General features: G+C 37.1%; 1 pseudogene; it reads left to right on the top strand.

Moving 5' to 3' along the window:
- The first annotated feature begins 421 nt into the window (after positions 1–421).
- LOC128127718 (CENP-B homolog protein 2-like) lies at positions 422–16,038 on the top strand (annotated as a pseudogene).
- Positions 16,039–17,278: the final 1,240 nt, after the last annotated feature.

Here is a 17,278-nt window from a genome sequence, read left to right as displayed (position 1 = left end):
ATAAAGAAAATAAAGACCTTTTTGGACATATGAAATTAAGAAAAAGTCTTATATTCCTGTACAAGTAACATCATATAACCATTAATATTCCTGTTAGCAAAAAAAAAAAAAAGACAGATAACTCAGTTAGGCAATACATTAAACACCTTATATGAAAGATTAAAGATATACTTAGATTACCAGAATGACAAAAAGTTAGAGATGGCTATACCAATAGAGAATAGCAGTTAAATTAAACAATGACAGATACAAAAAGGAAATACATGTTTACAGTTTACAATTTACACATACCACTTCATGGTCCAATCTAATTGCATGAAGTTCTTTATCTTTATCATCCAAAGTCCTTTGTAATTCCATTATATCCTTTTCCCTTTCATGTAGTTGCTCCTTTATACACCCACATTCTAACACACCGACGATGAAGGGTGGAATCAGAAGAAGTTTAGGAAAGCAACACCGGGATAGGCATGAAAAAGAAGAGACTTGGAAGTTGGAAGAAGATGGTGTAGTAAAGTCGGGTTTTTAGTGAATCGAATGAGCCGATGGATTTTAACTTCCACTAAACAAATCGGTCACATTCAGTGGCGATAAATTATCAGAAGTGGGTGTGAGAAAACGAAGCTTGAGCTGTTGCGAGAGTCACTATGACGACTCTTTTTACCACATCGGCGACTCCGAGTTTGATTGCTTTGAGGATGTGTTGGAGCATGTAAATGCTCTACAAATTATGAGTGATAGTTAGGTATATTATTTTCCCTTTATTGTATTGTTGGTTTTTCGCTCTCCTATATATAGAGAGAGTTGGTCATTGTAAAAGTAAGAGAGCACTCACAATGTAGTTTTCTAGAGAGAGAAAGTGTGGTGGGATCTCTCCCAACAAGGGAGAGTTATCTCTCCCAACCATGTTCTTGTATTGTAATATTATTTCTCTTTCTAGTGATTTTGGAACTACTCATCTTCATGTTCTTCATTTATATTTTTATGATCGTTAAACCTCGAGATATTATTATTCCGCATCCACTGATCATCAAAATGGGTTTCAACAATTGGTATCAGAGTCGTACCTTGAAGGTTCAAGCGACTAGTTCAAGGGAACGACTCTTGTTCGATGTTTATCTTGAAGATTTTCAGATTTTTGCAAGAATTTTTGGGTTCAAACCGGAAATTTTTATGATGAGTTTTTTCTATTTTTAAGTGATGATTCAAGCTTAGAAGAATAAAAAAGTTGTTGATTGCTTGTTCGGTTTCTGCTGAAAATCCATGTTTACAAAGTTCTTATGATGCTGTTGAAGAAAAGAAGAAGAAAAAGGGAGAAGAAAATTCTGTGGTCTTTAAAAAAATTGTAGAAGATTTGCTCCAGACATTTTATTTATGCCTTGGAAATGAGACACAAATTTTGGGTTTATTGTTGAAGAAAGTGGAGATTCTCTGTGAACTTTTTTTCCAGCAACTTGTTATGTTCATCATAAAAAGGTATGATGTTCATGTCTTTCATCTTTAAATTATTGTTGTGAATCTTGAACTTAGTGTGTTTGGACGTGTTAAGTGGTTTGTAAAAAGTCACTTGTCCTCTTTACTCTATTTGGAAAGAGTCTACTCCATTTATTATTCCCTCAGAAGACAAAAAACCATGTGACTTGACCAATCCCATTATCTTTTGTCGCTTTAAACCCCTGCAGACTCAACCTTTTTGCCTTCCCAACGCCTCTTTTTGACCCAAAATGCTCTAGAAAAGATTCCCGTTGTTAAAATATGAATAAATGGCCTCTTCGGTATCATTTTTTTAAGAAAAATAACATTTTTCGTCATCAGCTTTGCCACCCTCGGTTTCCCAAACCGCAATCCAAAAACTGCCCTACCGGAGCCTCCTGAGAAGCCTCTGTGGTACCCCTCTCAGTCATGGTACAAGAGCCCTTATCAGCTACCAGAGTCCCTCTCAGTTACAGTACCCCTCTCAGACTTGCTACCGAATTCTTGTCAGCTGCGGTACCCCTCTCAGACTTGCTACCGAAGTCTTCTCATCTGCGGCACCCCTCTTAGACTTGATACCAAAGTCTTCTTAGCTATGGTACCCCTCTCAGACTTGCTACCGATGTCCTCTCAGCTGCGGTACTCCTCTCAGGCCTTGTACCCGAGTCCCTCTCCGCTTCTGACCGCAGTCACCTCTCTTCTTGCCTCTGACCGCAACCCCTCTCACCCACAACTCTTCTCATTTGCAACTCCTCTCATCCGCAACTCCCTCCCACTACAATCCTCTCGACCCACAACTACATGCCCCCTTTCCTCCTTACTCCTCCTCCTTCCTCTTCATCCCCCCCCCCCTTTCCTCCTCCTCCTTCCTCCTCCCCTCTCATAGCAACCCCTTCCTCTTTCTTTTATTCTTTTGCCTCGTATTTTTTTAATTAACACAATTTATTCTTTTAACATCAATTTTTTTTTCAGCCAATTTTTTTTTATTTTAGCCAATTTTTTTTTTCTTAACACCAATTTTTTTAAAAATACCAATTTTTTTATTTAGCCATTTTTTATTAAAATTTTTTTTAATACCAATTTTTGCCACTACCAAACCTATGATAGTCACATTGTTTTAATTCTTGTTGATTATATTGGAAGAATTTTATTTTTTCCATGAGAATTACTCCACACCGCAGTCGGGCATTATATTATTCTTCACGATGTTTGCACCGCAACGGCGCCTGATCAACAAAGTTGTTTCGCATTCTTCGCTTTATGGGATTTTTATGACTTGCTGCTTTTGATCTATGGTTGACGAACCATGTATCTTGAGCATGTGGACTTTATTTCTTTTTGAAGACCACTTCGGGAGTTCCGAAACTGCAGTTTGGGTATATCAATATTCTTTCAGCACAACAGAGATTTTTTTTCATGCAGAGCTATTATTGTTACTTTGGTATTTGATCGAGTAGTTTTCAGCGACTGAATTAGCTAGCTACATATGACCGCAAAGTATTTATTTTACTCTCATTCTCGTGTTTTATCAAGACCCTTCATACATTTAGGGAGAGCTTTCATAGCTCTTGGTATTCGACACTCTCCATCCGAATGTGATTTTATGATTGTTTAAGTTTTGATTTTTGAAGACTTCTGAAGACGATGATTTATTTAGTGATGTGATGTGGCACTGATTTTTGGTTTTCAAGGATCAAATAAGATCTGAAGTACTCCAGAGCCCCCACATGCTTGGAACTCCCTGAAAGTCAATGAACGTGCCCCAATCAAAGCCATCATATTAGAATGGAAAGAGTCGAAGATCTCCTCCAACACCTCCAAGATACCCTCCTTGATCATACCTAAGATCACAGGAGTCTGCATAAGTATGATGCGGGTAATCTCAGAAGAAAAGAACTCTCGTGTCTAATCATCCAACTGCTCGGCTCAAGAACCCGAGCCTGAACCCTCACCAGCACTAGAACCACTATACTGAAAACAGAGCATATAAACCATCAAAATACACACACATATTTCAAGAAGTCCCATACCCTACAAGCTTCTTGTTTTCATCGTAACTCTCCTTAACTCGAGTACGGATCCCTTGCTTCTAGTATTACGGGCCCATACTACCTTCCATATCTATCCGTACTTTCCTCAAGGATCACTTTGAATCCTCCATGTCACTCTTTGTCCACACATACAATCCTCCACAAGACAAGGCTCCAAGCACTAAATCTATTCCTAGGTTTTCCTAAGGCAATCACCACACCACTCTTCGCTATCAGCTACAGAAGGAACTCCTACTAACACATTCTAACTAGTTCACAAATACAATTACATATCATTGACACCAGATAATTCTTTGAATGAAAGGTCTCAAACTACAACGTTAGACTCAAACAAGAGCTGCGCAATAGAGTTAAAACCTAACCTTCTAAAATTATTTAGTTTCTGTAATATGTAACTTAGGATATTCGCTTACTAGTTAGCTGAAGTTAGTAGGAACTCCTAAAAGGCACAAAGCAAGAAACATTCGAGCATTGAGTAATCAAAATCAAGCATAACTTAAATATGCAATCCTATCACTAACTAATCAGTACTAGCATCCAAGTCTACAAGCTCATACAATAGGCATCTAAATGCATCTCTCCTAGCAATCTATCATGAGAATCCTGAGTAGATACTTAGCCCTAACTAGCATGCGATTCACACATTCATAAATCAAAGCACATCATAAAACATGTATGGGTATTTTGGGAAAACTTACTTGAGCTCGGTCGATTGCATACACCACACACTTTTCTTTTATTAGAAAACCCTTTTTATCAAACATTTATTTTTGAAAAAAAATTCTACCAAACCCTCAGTTTGAGTTTAGACACGCCCGAGAGTATGTCCGAATCCCTCAAACTAACGATCTAATACCAACTTGTAACATCCCAAAAATTAAGACTAAAAATTTTCGTTTTTAAATTAATAAAACTATTATACAAAATATCATCATAAAAATAATGGTGAAACAAAGTGTATCAACAAGATCACAATACATCAGAGTAACATAAAATGTTGAACGACATGGTGTATGCACTACAATCATATCAGACTATTCCCCTTCGAACTAGAAGTACTTGAAAACATAAACTGAAAACCGTAAGCACAAAGCTTAGTAAGTTCCTCAAGATACCACATACCATACATAATAAATATATATTAGGCCCAGCCCGTCATTGGGCCCCGCCCGGTATACATATAAACATATAACATATAAACACATAACATATGCAATAATCACAAAGATAAATAGCATACAGAATGGTCATTGGGACCCGCCCGGTAAACATATAAACATATAACATATACAAGAGTCACATAGACATCTAGCATCCTAAACATAACAAACCATGGGCCAGAATTGGTGCCTTCAACCTGCTAAACATGGTGAGGAAACTCACCTCTAGCAGTTGAAACACACAAATGAATCTCGGTCTGCTGGTCTGGAAAAATCCCCATGCTATTCATATCAAAATAATATCTAATTAGTAATTGGATCTCGACCCATAACAAAGAATCTAAGTTACCTAAACCATAACTAGTGTAAAAGACCATTTTACCCTTTTCCTTACTTCTCCCAAAACCAAGGCCCAACACAACTACTCAAAAGGCCCAATTTCCTAAATGGCAACCTGAAGCCCAATATGGCCCAATCTTACAAATTGGGCGCAAAACCCATCATGGGCCTAGATCCATGGGAGTCTAATATACTAGCAAAAGTGCAAAATCAGAAGTGTAATGGCCCAATAAGGCCCAAACCTAAAACTCCAAAGCATGGCCCAATACCGAGAATCGTTAGGCCCAAAAGTCCACCTGCTGAGTATGCGGGGCGTACTCAGCTCGTACGCCCAACGTACACCCCAGACTCCCAATCCACTCCATTAAGCACTTAATCAGTTAATAACTCTTGCCAAACTCTCAGATCTAGTCGTAAAGGGTGACTTAATACGTAAAGTTGGTAACTTTACACCCATGCATGGCATATGGGACCAACCACTCAAAAAGAGGCTTTATAAAGCTATTAACACTTGCATAGACGAATATCTTTCACAAAGTTGCATTTTTATGAATAAGGGACCTCCATGGAGCTAAGATCTAACATCCATGGCTTTTGGAGTAGATCAAAATCTCAACTTTAACTCAAAAGACTAAAAAATGCCTAAATAACACCATAAAATAAATGTGGCACAAAGGACCTTCAAGGTGAGAGCTTTTTACCTCAAAAGGCTTGTTAAGGTGAAGATAACTATGGGTCTACATGCTCAATCTATTCCTCCAAGTGTTCCTTTTCTTCTTCTTCACCACAAACACCAACAAACTCACTTTCAACCTTAAAACTCACCAAATACACCTAGGGTTTCGATATTAGAGCATAAGGTGATGGACATTGGTCAATAAATGTCCAAGAGTTGCTATAAGTTCTTTAAATAGGATGGAAACCCTAAAAATTAGGCTTTGCCCAAACCTTGCGTACGCCAAGCGTACTCCCACGTACGCCCAACGTACATAGGTGAAGCCCGCGACTAGAAAAGAGCTAGTACGCTAAGCGTACTCATAGAGTACGCCCCGCTACTAGCCAGGGACCAAAATGAAAAGGATTTTGCATTACAGGGCTAAAAGGAAACTTACCAAATTATGAACGTTACACAACTTGCCCCGCCTCCTAAACCGGATGACAGCTTTCCAAGGTGCACCTTCAGGAGTACCATGTCCCCGACCTGAAACTATAAATCCGATCGAAACCTATCAACATAACTCTTATGTAGACTCTATATAGTCTGCAGCCTCCCACGTACTTCCTGGATATACTCGATAGTTTGGAGCACCACCTCCATGCTTCCCATGACTCGATGACCGACCTTGCCCCAACAAATCATGGTCCGACACTTCCTCCCATAGAGCATCTAAAAAGGAGGTCGGTCAATATTGGTGTGGAACTTGTTGTTGTAAGAGAACTTAACCAATGGAAGATACATATCCTAGCTACCACCAAAATATAGTACACATGCCCGAAGCATATCCTCCAAGGCCTGAATAGTAATCTCACTCTTCCCATCAGTCTGTGGATGAAAAGTTGTGCTGAAGTGCAGATGAGTGCCCAAATCCTCGTGAAATCTCTTCCAAAACATGGAAGTGAACCAAACATCCCGATCAGAAACTATTGAGACTGGGACCCCATGACGTGCCACCACCTCTTGGATATATACATCTGCTAATTTCACTGTAGATATGCTCTCTGGAATAGGAATGAAAAATGCACTCTTGGTCAATCTATCCATGCTAAACCAAACCAAATCCATGCCTCGTGCAATACTTGGTAGCTTCATGATAAAATCCATCATGATCTCCTCCTATTTCCATATGGGAACACTCAACGTCTCCATCTTTCTGTGAGGTTGCTGATGCTCGACCTTGAATTTCCTACAAGTTAAGCACCTCACCACATACCAGGCCACATCCTGCTTCATGCAAGGCCACCAATAATGAAGCCAAAGGTCTCTATACATCTTTGTCGCACCCGGATGAATAGAAAACTTTGACTAATGCACCTCATCTATCAAAATCTATCGCGTACCCCCAAAGTATGGAACCCAAACTCTTCGATGAAGGGTTAACAATCCCCGACTACCATAATCAAAAGAGGACACATTATCCACTATATGCTCACCCTTCTGATGCTACTCTTTCATAGCCTTAACCTAAGCCTCACAAATCTACTCCAAGAATAAATTAATCACCGTCATCCTTAGACACACATCCGTGATAGGAGTACCGGTTGCCTTGTGGATGAGAGCATCGACCACCATGTTGGCCTTCCTAGGGTGATAAAGGATCTCATAATCATAATCCTTCACCACATCGAGCCACTTGGGCTGCCTTATATTCAAATTTGTCTGATCCATCAAATACCTCAAACACTTATGGACCATGTAAATGGTACAACAAACCCCATACAAGTAATGAAACCAAATCTTGAGGGAAAAAACCACCGCCCAAATTTAGCTAAGCCATCAAATACCTCAAACACTTGTGGGTCATGTAAATGATACAATAAACCCTATACAAGTAATGAAACCAAATCTTGAGGGCAAAAACCACCGCCGCCAGCTCCAAATGATGGGTGGTATGATTCGACTCATGAGGCTTCAACCACCTCAAAGCTTAAGCTATCATACGACCCCTCTGCATCAATATTGTGCCCAATACTGAGCTCGGCGCATCACAATATACCACGAAATCATATAAACCCTCTGGCAAGGTCAAAATTAGAACCTCATATAACTTTTTTCTCAATGGATTAAACACCGCCTACTAATCAAGCCCCTAACGGAAAGTAACCGATTTCTTCATTAACCTAGTCAACGGAAATGCGATTCTGCAGAAACTCTCAACAAACATCCAATAGTACCCTGCTAAGCTAAGGAAACTCCGAATCTTAGATGGAAACCTCGGAACCTCCCACTGCATCATGGTCTCGATCTTGTCTAGATCAACCAATATACCCTTCTGATTGCCAAGGTGCCCCACAAACTACACCTCACCCAACTAGAACTCATACTTGGAGAATTTGGCATAAAGCCTCTCCCTCCTCAGTGTCTCCAAACGATCTTGCAGATGATCCTCATGCTGCTCCTTGGTATTAGAATAAACCAACACATCATCAATGAAAACAATCACTGATCGATCCAACATCGGCCATCAAACCCTATTCATGAGATCCATGAATGTTGTTGGTGCATTCATGAGCCGAAAAGGAATTACCATGAACTCGTAATGACCATAACAAGTCTTAAAAGCCGTCTTCTGAACATCCTCATCCCTAACCCTCATATGATGATAGTCTTAATTCCGATCAATATTGGAGAACCAAGACGCACCCTGTAACTGGTCGAACAAATCATCAATCCTCAAAAGCAGATAACAGTTCTTCACCGTTAACTTGTTCAGTTCCCGATAATGGATGCACGTCTCGTGGGAGATATCTTTCTTCTTCAAAAAAAATTATCAACGCTCCCCAAAGTGAACTACTCGGTCTGATAAACCCCTTGTCTAATACCTCTTGCAGTTGTGTAAAAAACTCATGCATCTTCGGGTATGCTAACTGATAAGGTGCCTTAGCTATCAGAGCTGCACATGGAACTACATCAATACAGAAGTCCACCTGTATCTCTGGAGGCACTCCAGGGAAGTCCTCCGGGAACACATTTGAATCCTCTCAAATGACCGGCACATCATCAATCGTCCTTTTTCCCTCCTCTCTAGTATCTAATACATAAGCCAAAAAACCATAACCACCTTGTTGTAGGTATCTCCTAGCTCTCCGGCCGAACAGAGAGTTGGTCCATGCTGGTCACCCTCACCATGAATAACTAGTTCTCATCCACTTGGGGTTCGAACCCACACTAACTGGTGTCCACAATCAATCATCTCCCCATTAGGGCTCAACCAATCCATCCCCATGATCACCTTGCTCTCGTGCTAAGGAATAGGAACCAAATCAATCAGGTATCGTTCGCTAAATAACTCCAGAACACAACCCCGATGATCCCTTGATACTCGCACTGGACGATCGTCGATGAACTCTATCTCTAATGGATAATAAAGCTCACATGGAGCATCACCGAATCTCTTGTTGAGCGCAAGAGGTACAAACAATCGGGTGACGCCCGAATAAAAATGGACTAAAGTTAGAACACCGTTCACTAGGAAAGCCCCTGTATAACATAAAATATATAATAAGCATAAAAATCAAGGAAAAAATGAGATAAGGGACAAAAATACACCGATAAACACATTTGGTGTTGCTAGAGCCTCCTTGGCTGATAGCTGGAAAGATCGACTCCTCACAACAAGCACATCCGCCTCCCCCTGGCAGTAATCAGTAATCCTAAATGTAGCTGGAGCAGGTGCTACAACCGTTCCCCTTCCAAACTCGGACAATTGGCCTTCTTGTGGCCCCTCTAATAGAAATGAAAGCAAATCAGATCAGATACCTGGATGGTGGGGTAGTCGTTTCTACAGTGACCTGTCTTGTCGTACTTGTTGCAGCCAGACCCACCCACCCTACAAAATCCATCGTACACCTTACCATACTTGCCACAGCGGCCTCGAACCTTCTGGCCTCTCGAACACGAATAAACAACCTTGGGCTTCTTACCCGATCCCTCTGATACCTGGGCCTGAAGCTATTCCTCACTTTCTTGAGATCAGGCTCCCGCTATCATATCTCATCCTTCACCATATCATGGTAGATGGCCTTCTTCATCTCCTCGTTTGCCACATACTACGTAACTAGCAAAGCCCTCTATCAGAACATGGCGGTAATATCTACCACTGACTCAGCAGTATGATGGAGATCCTGAAACTCTCGCACAGCTACTGTACCTTAATCACTGGTGTAAAATCGACCCTAAATCTCGTAAAAAAAGTCATCCTAAGTCATCTCCTCAACAAACTCGCTTCCCAAGGCATGGTCTACCTCCTCTCACCATTCATGGGCTCTATCTTTCAAAAGACATGAAGCAAGTCTGACCTTCGCCTCCTCGAGGCAAAGGCTAGACCAGAAGGTGTTCCCAATATCAACCAACCACCGCCTGCAAGCAATGGGTCCTTCTTCCTGAAGAACTCAGGAGCCCCACATGCATGAAACTATCAAAAAGTTAGAGAGCATACACCCACTATAGCTACCATCTTAGTATGAAATGCGCCCATACACTCATCCAAAATCTCCACAATGCCCTCCTTCAGTGTACCAAAGATCACATGAGTCTGCTCCAGGATGATGTGGGTAATATCAGATGAAACGAACTCTCGCATTTGATCATTCAAGAGTCCGGATTTAGAGCCCATACCCGATCCCTCACCAGGACCCGAACCACCTCGGGTGATCACCATACTGTAAATAAACAATACTACCATCAGAAAATACTCAAATAATTTCCATATTGAACGAGTTCCTTAGTATCCTCCTGACTTCCCTTGCCTCGAGTATGGATCCTATGCTTCAGTAGTATGGGCCCAATACTACCTTCCATACCTATCTGTACTTTCCCTAAGAGTCGTCTATGTTCCCTAAGTGACTCCCTTACTACCAATCATTTTCCTTTCCGGCTATACAACATATCTTCCAAGCTAACATACTTCCTAGATTATCCTACGATTCCCATCTCACCACTCTCCGACATCAGCTGTAGAAGAAACCCCTACTAACACCCACTAAGTATCTTGCAGATATAATAACAAGCAACAAAGATTAGATAATTTTTCGACTGCCAAGTCTTACACTACAACGGTTCGAATCAAACAAGACCTACATATAGAGTTGAACCTAACCTTCTAAAATTATAAAATTTCTATAACACATAACCTAGTATATTCGCTTGATAGTTAACTAGTATTAACAGTGGTTCCTAAAAACTCAAAGAAGGCATTTGGGCATCAAGTTCTAACTAGAGCACTGCCTAACATGCAATCCTAGCATATCATATGTAGTCTATACTAGCATGCAATTCTAGAGGCTCATACAGTAAGAATACAAATACATCTCTCTCCTAACATATAGTTTTAAGCAGATCCTCAGCCCTAATCTAGCATGTTATTCACATATACACATACTGAATCAAATAAACATGTATGGGTATTTTGGGAATACTTACTTGAGCTCGGCCGATTGCACCCATCACACCCATTTTCTAGAAATCGTTTTAGAAAAATTGTTTTCTATTTAGTAATTCCTCTTCTTGAGTTCAGACACGCCCAAGAATATGCCCGAATCCCTCAAACCAAGGCTCTGACACCAACTTGTAACATCCCAAAAATACTAAGTGAAAAGTTTTGTTTTTAAATCAACTAAAACCATCAATCATTCATTTTAAACCATCAAAAGTATGACAATGTGGAAAAATAGTTATCAGAGAGCAATCCCAAAATGATAAAATGCTAAACACTGGTGGATGTGATGAGATCATGCTAGTCCCTTCCCTTTTGAACCAAAAGTACCTCAAAAACATTTAAACATAAATCATAAGCGCAAATCTTAGTGAGTTCCCATCAATACTACATACCATACATACACATCACACATACATATGAGCCTAAAGCTATAACGAGTCTATTTCCCTGAGTCCCTTCTGACTCTCTAAGTCCCTTCCGACTATGCCGGTATATTTCAAATAATAAGGGTCTCTTATCCCCTATAATTAAGCATACAATCATATTAGCTATGGCATTGGTGCCTTCGACCCACAAGTACAGTGAAGAGACTCACCTTACAGTCTGAAAAATAGTTGAACAAATCACTGCTCCAAATACTGTCTCTACAGACCACCTATACAAATAACTGGGACCCAATCTCAAACTACTATTTAAATTTCCCAAAATTACCTTAAGTCAAAATTGGTCAAGTCCATGATCGAAGGTCAAGAGTCAAAAGTCAAAATCTCAACCAGGCTGAGTACGCCCTACGTACTCCAACTCTACGCATGGCGTAGAGGATTCCACACTAGATTACGGGGCTCCATTCCAGTACGTCATGCATACTACTAGGTACGCCCTGCAAACTCGATCTGACTCTACATTCCTCATTAAGCTCTTATTCCTTTAACTGCCCTCATGCAAGTCTCATATTTAACCATAAATAACCTCTTAAATCATAAAGTTTCCAAATTTATGACTTTGCATGACTATAAAGTGTCCAAATCTAAAAACCCTAAGATATCAGAAGAATCTAAGCCCCAATAGTCATGCATGGATAAAAGGAAAGGATCTAGATCACATTTTTATGACTCCATGCACTTCAAAACATTTGAAAAGGATATTCTTAAGGTCTAGAGTAGCTCATACTCAAGTAGAACAATATTAAAGGACCAAAATGCTGAAAACATAAGAACTAACAAGATCTAGTGAAGCATTCATCAAGTTCAGAACTTTGTACTTTTTGGAGGTTGCTTAAAAGGTATAAATCATGGATTTACAATGCTTAAAGCTTTCCAAGTGCACTCTAATGATCTTCTTCCTTCGAAGGTGAACACAAGACACTCCAAAAGCTCAAAAACTCTCAAATGAATATTACAGTTTGGAAGGGGTCATTTGGGAGCATGGAGATTGAAGGTGGAAGGAGTTTATGAGGGTTAAGTTGCTTAAATAGGGCTCAAAACCCTGGATTTAGGGTTTGCATATCTGTCGAGTAAACCCTACATACCTATTGAGTACGCCCTCGTACTCATAAACACACACGACATTCATTAAGGGCTTATGCCCTGCGTACGCCCGAAGTAGACAAGACATAAGGACCATTTTTTAAAAAACTAAATACTTTGTGTTAAGAATGGGAATGCATGATTGGCTAGGTGTTATATATATATATATATATATATATATATATATATATATATATATATATATATATACACACACACATTCTTTTAGAATGTAAATCTTAATATCATAAGATATAAAAGAAATTAATAACAAAAAGAATGTAAATCTCTTAAAAATCTCTCATACAACATTATATAATACAAAATGAGGCTCCTAGATGTAACTTTAGTTTTCATGCATTTTTTTCTTTACAACTTTTAAAGGATCCACTTCTTTCAATAAACCATGTTCACCAGTTCTTTTAGAATACAAGATTGACCGAGAGCAATTATAATTCAAGGTAAATGAAAATCACAACAAAAGAGATGTATTAGTGACAATATATGTATCTTGAAATTTTCACGAATTGTTGGAGTGTATTAAGATAAAAGTCATTTGTTAAATGCTATTATCATGGTCCTCTGTTCCATAACTGGTGTAGAAAAAATAAGCAAAAAAAACCTCTAACATATTAAATTATTGAATCCATTAATTGGTAAAAAAAAAAATAGAAAAATTGGGATTGTGAAATTGTAAGGAAGAAAAAGAAACTTAAATAGATAAACGGCAAGATACTAAGTGGAATAACATTCCCAACATATATTTCTCCATTGAGTTTGATCTTTTTTTTTTCTTTCATCACCTCTCATCTTCGCTAAGAATGATATCTTCTTCTTCTTTTATTTGTTTTTTTTCCTTCGCTAGGATCCAGTCGTCCCTTCTACATCAGAATACAAACACGTAATGAGATATTGGGTTGTATGGTAACGAAAGTGGATGAAAATAAATGTTGAGGTTGATGCAAGAGGCTGCGAGGATGGTGTTGGTTTTATAGGGTGTCGGTTAAGTGGCGGTAGCCGATAGAAATTAGGCATGCTGGATTGATGATGTGAAGTCGATAACTAGAGAGAGATGAAGAAGATGATGGATATTAATTGATTTTTTTTTACCATAATTAAGTATAGTTAAAATTCCTAATACCCTTTTCAAACGATTGGTCTAGAATTCGCCGCACACTCACATAAGACTTAATGGTTATATGTGAATATAACTCTCTCTCTCTCTCTCTCTCTCTCTCTCTCTCTTTATATATATATATATATATATATATATATATATATATATATATATATATATATATATATATATATATTAATACACACACAGAGGTTTCATTGATATTTTAAAAATAAGGATCTTGATATTTTATTCATATACGATTACTCGATAATCAAATACGAATAATATATATATATATATATATATATATATATATATATATATATATATATATATATATATATATATACACACACACACAATAAAACCTCTATAAATTAATAATGTTGGGACTGAGATGTTTTATTAATTTAGCAAGATATAAATATATCGATAAATAAATAAATTATTAATTTAAAAAGTTGGCTTATAACCGTGAGAACTCTCAAATTAATGCATCGACCTTCAAATTTTACATGTCCGTTCACTTTACCTATTTGAATAAAACAGAAACAAGGACCTTCAACATTCTCATGTACATTCACACATTAATGAACTTGTCAAGTTCAATGTACATAGATCAAGATTGATCACTATAAAATGTCTAATGATAAATTTTAATATCACATCAATTATGGCTTCTAAACTAAAAGGTGTTAAAATAATCAACGATGACCAATCAACAATGAAAACTATTATGCAAGTATTAGAGAGATGACCAAGGATGCACTCAACAAGATTTGGTGAAGTGGGTTGACAAAACTTTTGATTTGAAAGTTATTCAAGGAACAATATCAAACACTCTTAAGAGATTATCGGAGTTCCTATCGGCTAACTTTGACAAAGAAGGATCTTCCAAGCGTCACAAAGCAGCCAAATATCCGTACATGGAGAAAGTTGTTTATGAATTGTTTCTCCAATATAAGAGCGTGTGAATATAATAGGAGAGTTAATCATAAAGAATGTGGTTGAGACGTTGCATCTTTTTTATCCACAAGATTTTTCTGAGCATAATCTTTCAAAGGTTGGGTTGAAAAAATCAAGCTAAGGCATTGTATCAAATTGTATCACCGATTCGGATAAAGTGGCTCAGTCGACACACATGACATGGAGAATAAATTGGAGTGTATAAGGGAAAAAAATAATCAATTTCCAATGAAAGATGTTTTTAATATGGATGATACTGATTTGTTTTACAGGTTACAAGCTGACCATTCACTTGCATCAAAACAACTTGAAGGTAGGAAACAAGACAAGAAAAGACTAACAATTGGTATATGTTGCAATGCGGATGGCTCGGAAAAAATTCCTCTATGGATCATTGGTAATTATCCAAAGCCATGTTGTTTAAGAATGTCAACATGAATAGCCTAGATTGTGAATACCATGCCAACAAAAGAACATGAATGACTGGGTTGCTTTTCGAAAAATATGTCCGTTGGCTAGATGATCAAATGCATGATTGAAAAATTCTCTTGGTAGTGGATAATTGTCGAGCCAATTCAAAAAATATTCAAGTGTTTCAAAACTTGGAGTTGTTTTTTCTACCACCAAACATGAATTCAATAATTCAACCATGTGATGCTTGGATAATTAGAGCCTTTAAAATATAGTACAGTAAAAGGTTTTATCATAAGATTTTGAAAGGTTATGAGTTGGTCATTTCTTTCCTGGAAAAGATTAATATTTTAGATGCCATCAACTTGGCCGTCTTGGCTTGGAGAAATGTGAAAGAAGAGTCCATAGCAAATTGCTTTTGACACTGTAAAATTTGTAATTTGTTTGGCTACTCCAACCGACTCAAATTATTTAAACGATGTAAATTTTGGAGAAGACATTCGTGAGCTTGAGAACTTGATTATGAGAATGCATTATCGGCACAAAATGGATGTGAATGAGTTGTTGGATTATCTAGGTGAAAATAATGAAAGTTATGAGGTTCAAAGCATTGAAGAAATTATCGCAGATACCGTTTAAAATTCAGTTGATGATGATTCAGTACCTTTGGAACCGGTTACTTAGAAAGAAGCATTGCAAGCAGCAACAACTCTTCACAACTTTTTTTTGCAATACGAGAATATAATACTTCAACTCTTAAGTACAATTGGGAGATTTAAAAATGAACTCAATATAGATTTGAAGTTCACTAAAAAAAAAAAAAAAAATAACAATTGACTATATTTTTACTAAACAATTCTAGAATTTTGAAATATTTTAGTAATTATTAATTTATAGTTTCGCTGGGACCAATATATTTACTTTGGGATTTCAAAAAAGTTATTATTATATTATTTTTTCGATTAGGGTCCAATTTATTATATTATTTTTTCGATTAGGGTCCAATATATTTCTTTTATTTTTTTTAGTTGAAAGAATTTTAAAATGTTATAAATAATGTTTAAAAAATACTTGTAAAAATATATAAGAAATGTTTTAAAAAGTTAGAAAAAAAATTAGAAAGTGTTGTATGAAAATTGTATAAAAAATGTTATATGATAGTGTAAAAATATCTTAAAATCCATAGAAATACATTTAGAATACTTTTTGTTTTTAAAAAAATATATGAAAATGTAAAATAAATAAATAAATAAAATAAAATAAATTATAAATCAAGTTTAAAAAAATTTATATTAAAAATTTGTAAAACAAGTTGATAACCGTTTTGTTACTAAATATACAAAACTTGTAAAAAAAAAACTCTAAAAAATTATTACAAAGTTTAGATAGCATTGTAAAAGGTGTTGTCGAAAAAAGTTAAAAGAAAGTTGTAAAATAAAAGTTGTATGTAACTAAAAAAAATTGTAATCTTTTTATAAAATTATAAAGGAAAAGATTGTTAAATGGTAATGTAGTTATAAATGGAGTAACTTGTGACCTACAAAAGCCTTTTTTTTTTGCTGCAAACTATGGTACTCCAAATGCAATCTTAAACACCACATATGTCTTCTAGTTGTCTTCTAGTGAGACTTGAATCCACGACCTCTTATTTGAAAGAGTTATTCCTTACCGTTAGGCCAAAACCCTTTTAATTAGTACAAAAGCTTCTATAGCTAGTCATAATGGCTAAGTGGAGAAAAAGAAAGTTATAAGAGCTTAATTAGAACAATTTAAACTTAAACAGCTTAAACTCCCTTATACTAGGTATTTACATCTAGTATGAACAAAGATTATAACTCAACAAGCACTGTCCTATTGCTTGCACACCACCAAAATCATTGTCAACAAGCAATAAGATGAAATCCACACTCCATCTTCCGCCTACATTGGTATTATTAGTTTATGGTTATGGACCATCAAGTATATAACTCAGCAAGCACTATAATTATTAAAGTCTCATCCCTCCCTTTTATAATCCCTTTCCCACCCATCCCATGCACATATCCAAAGCATTAATTCATACGATAAAATCAAACAA

The sequence above is a fragment of the Lactuca sativa genome, chromosome 8, assembly GCF_002870075.4.
Source record: "Lactuca sativa cultivar Salinas chromosome 8, Lsat_Salinas_v11, whole genome shotgun sequence".
Lineage (NCBI taxonomy): Eukaryota > Viridiplantae > Streptophyta > Magnoliopsida > Asterales > Asteraceae > Lactuca > Lactuca sativa.
The sequence above is the reverse complement of the archived record's forward strand: the minus strand, read 5'-3'. Positions and strand labels throughout refer to the sequence as shown.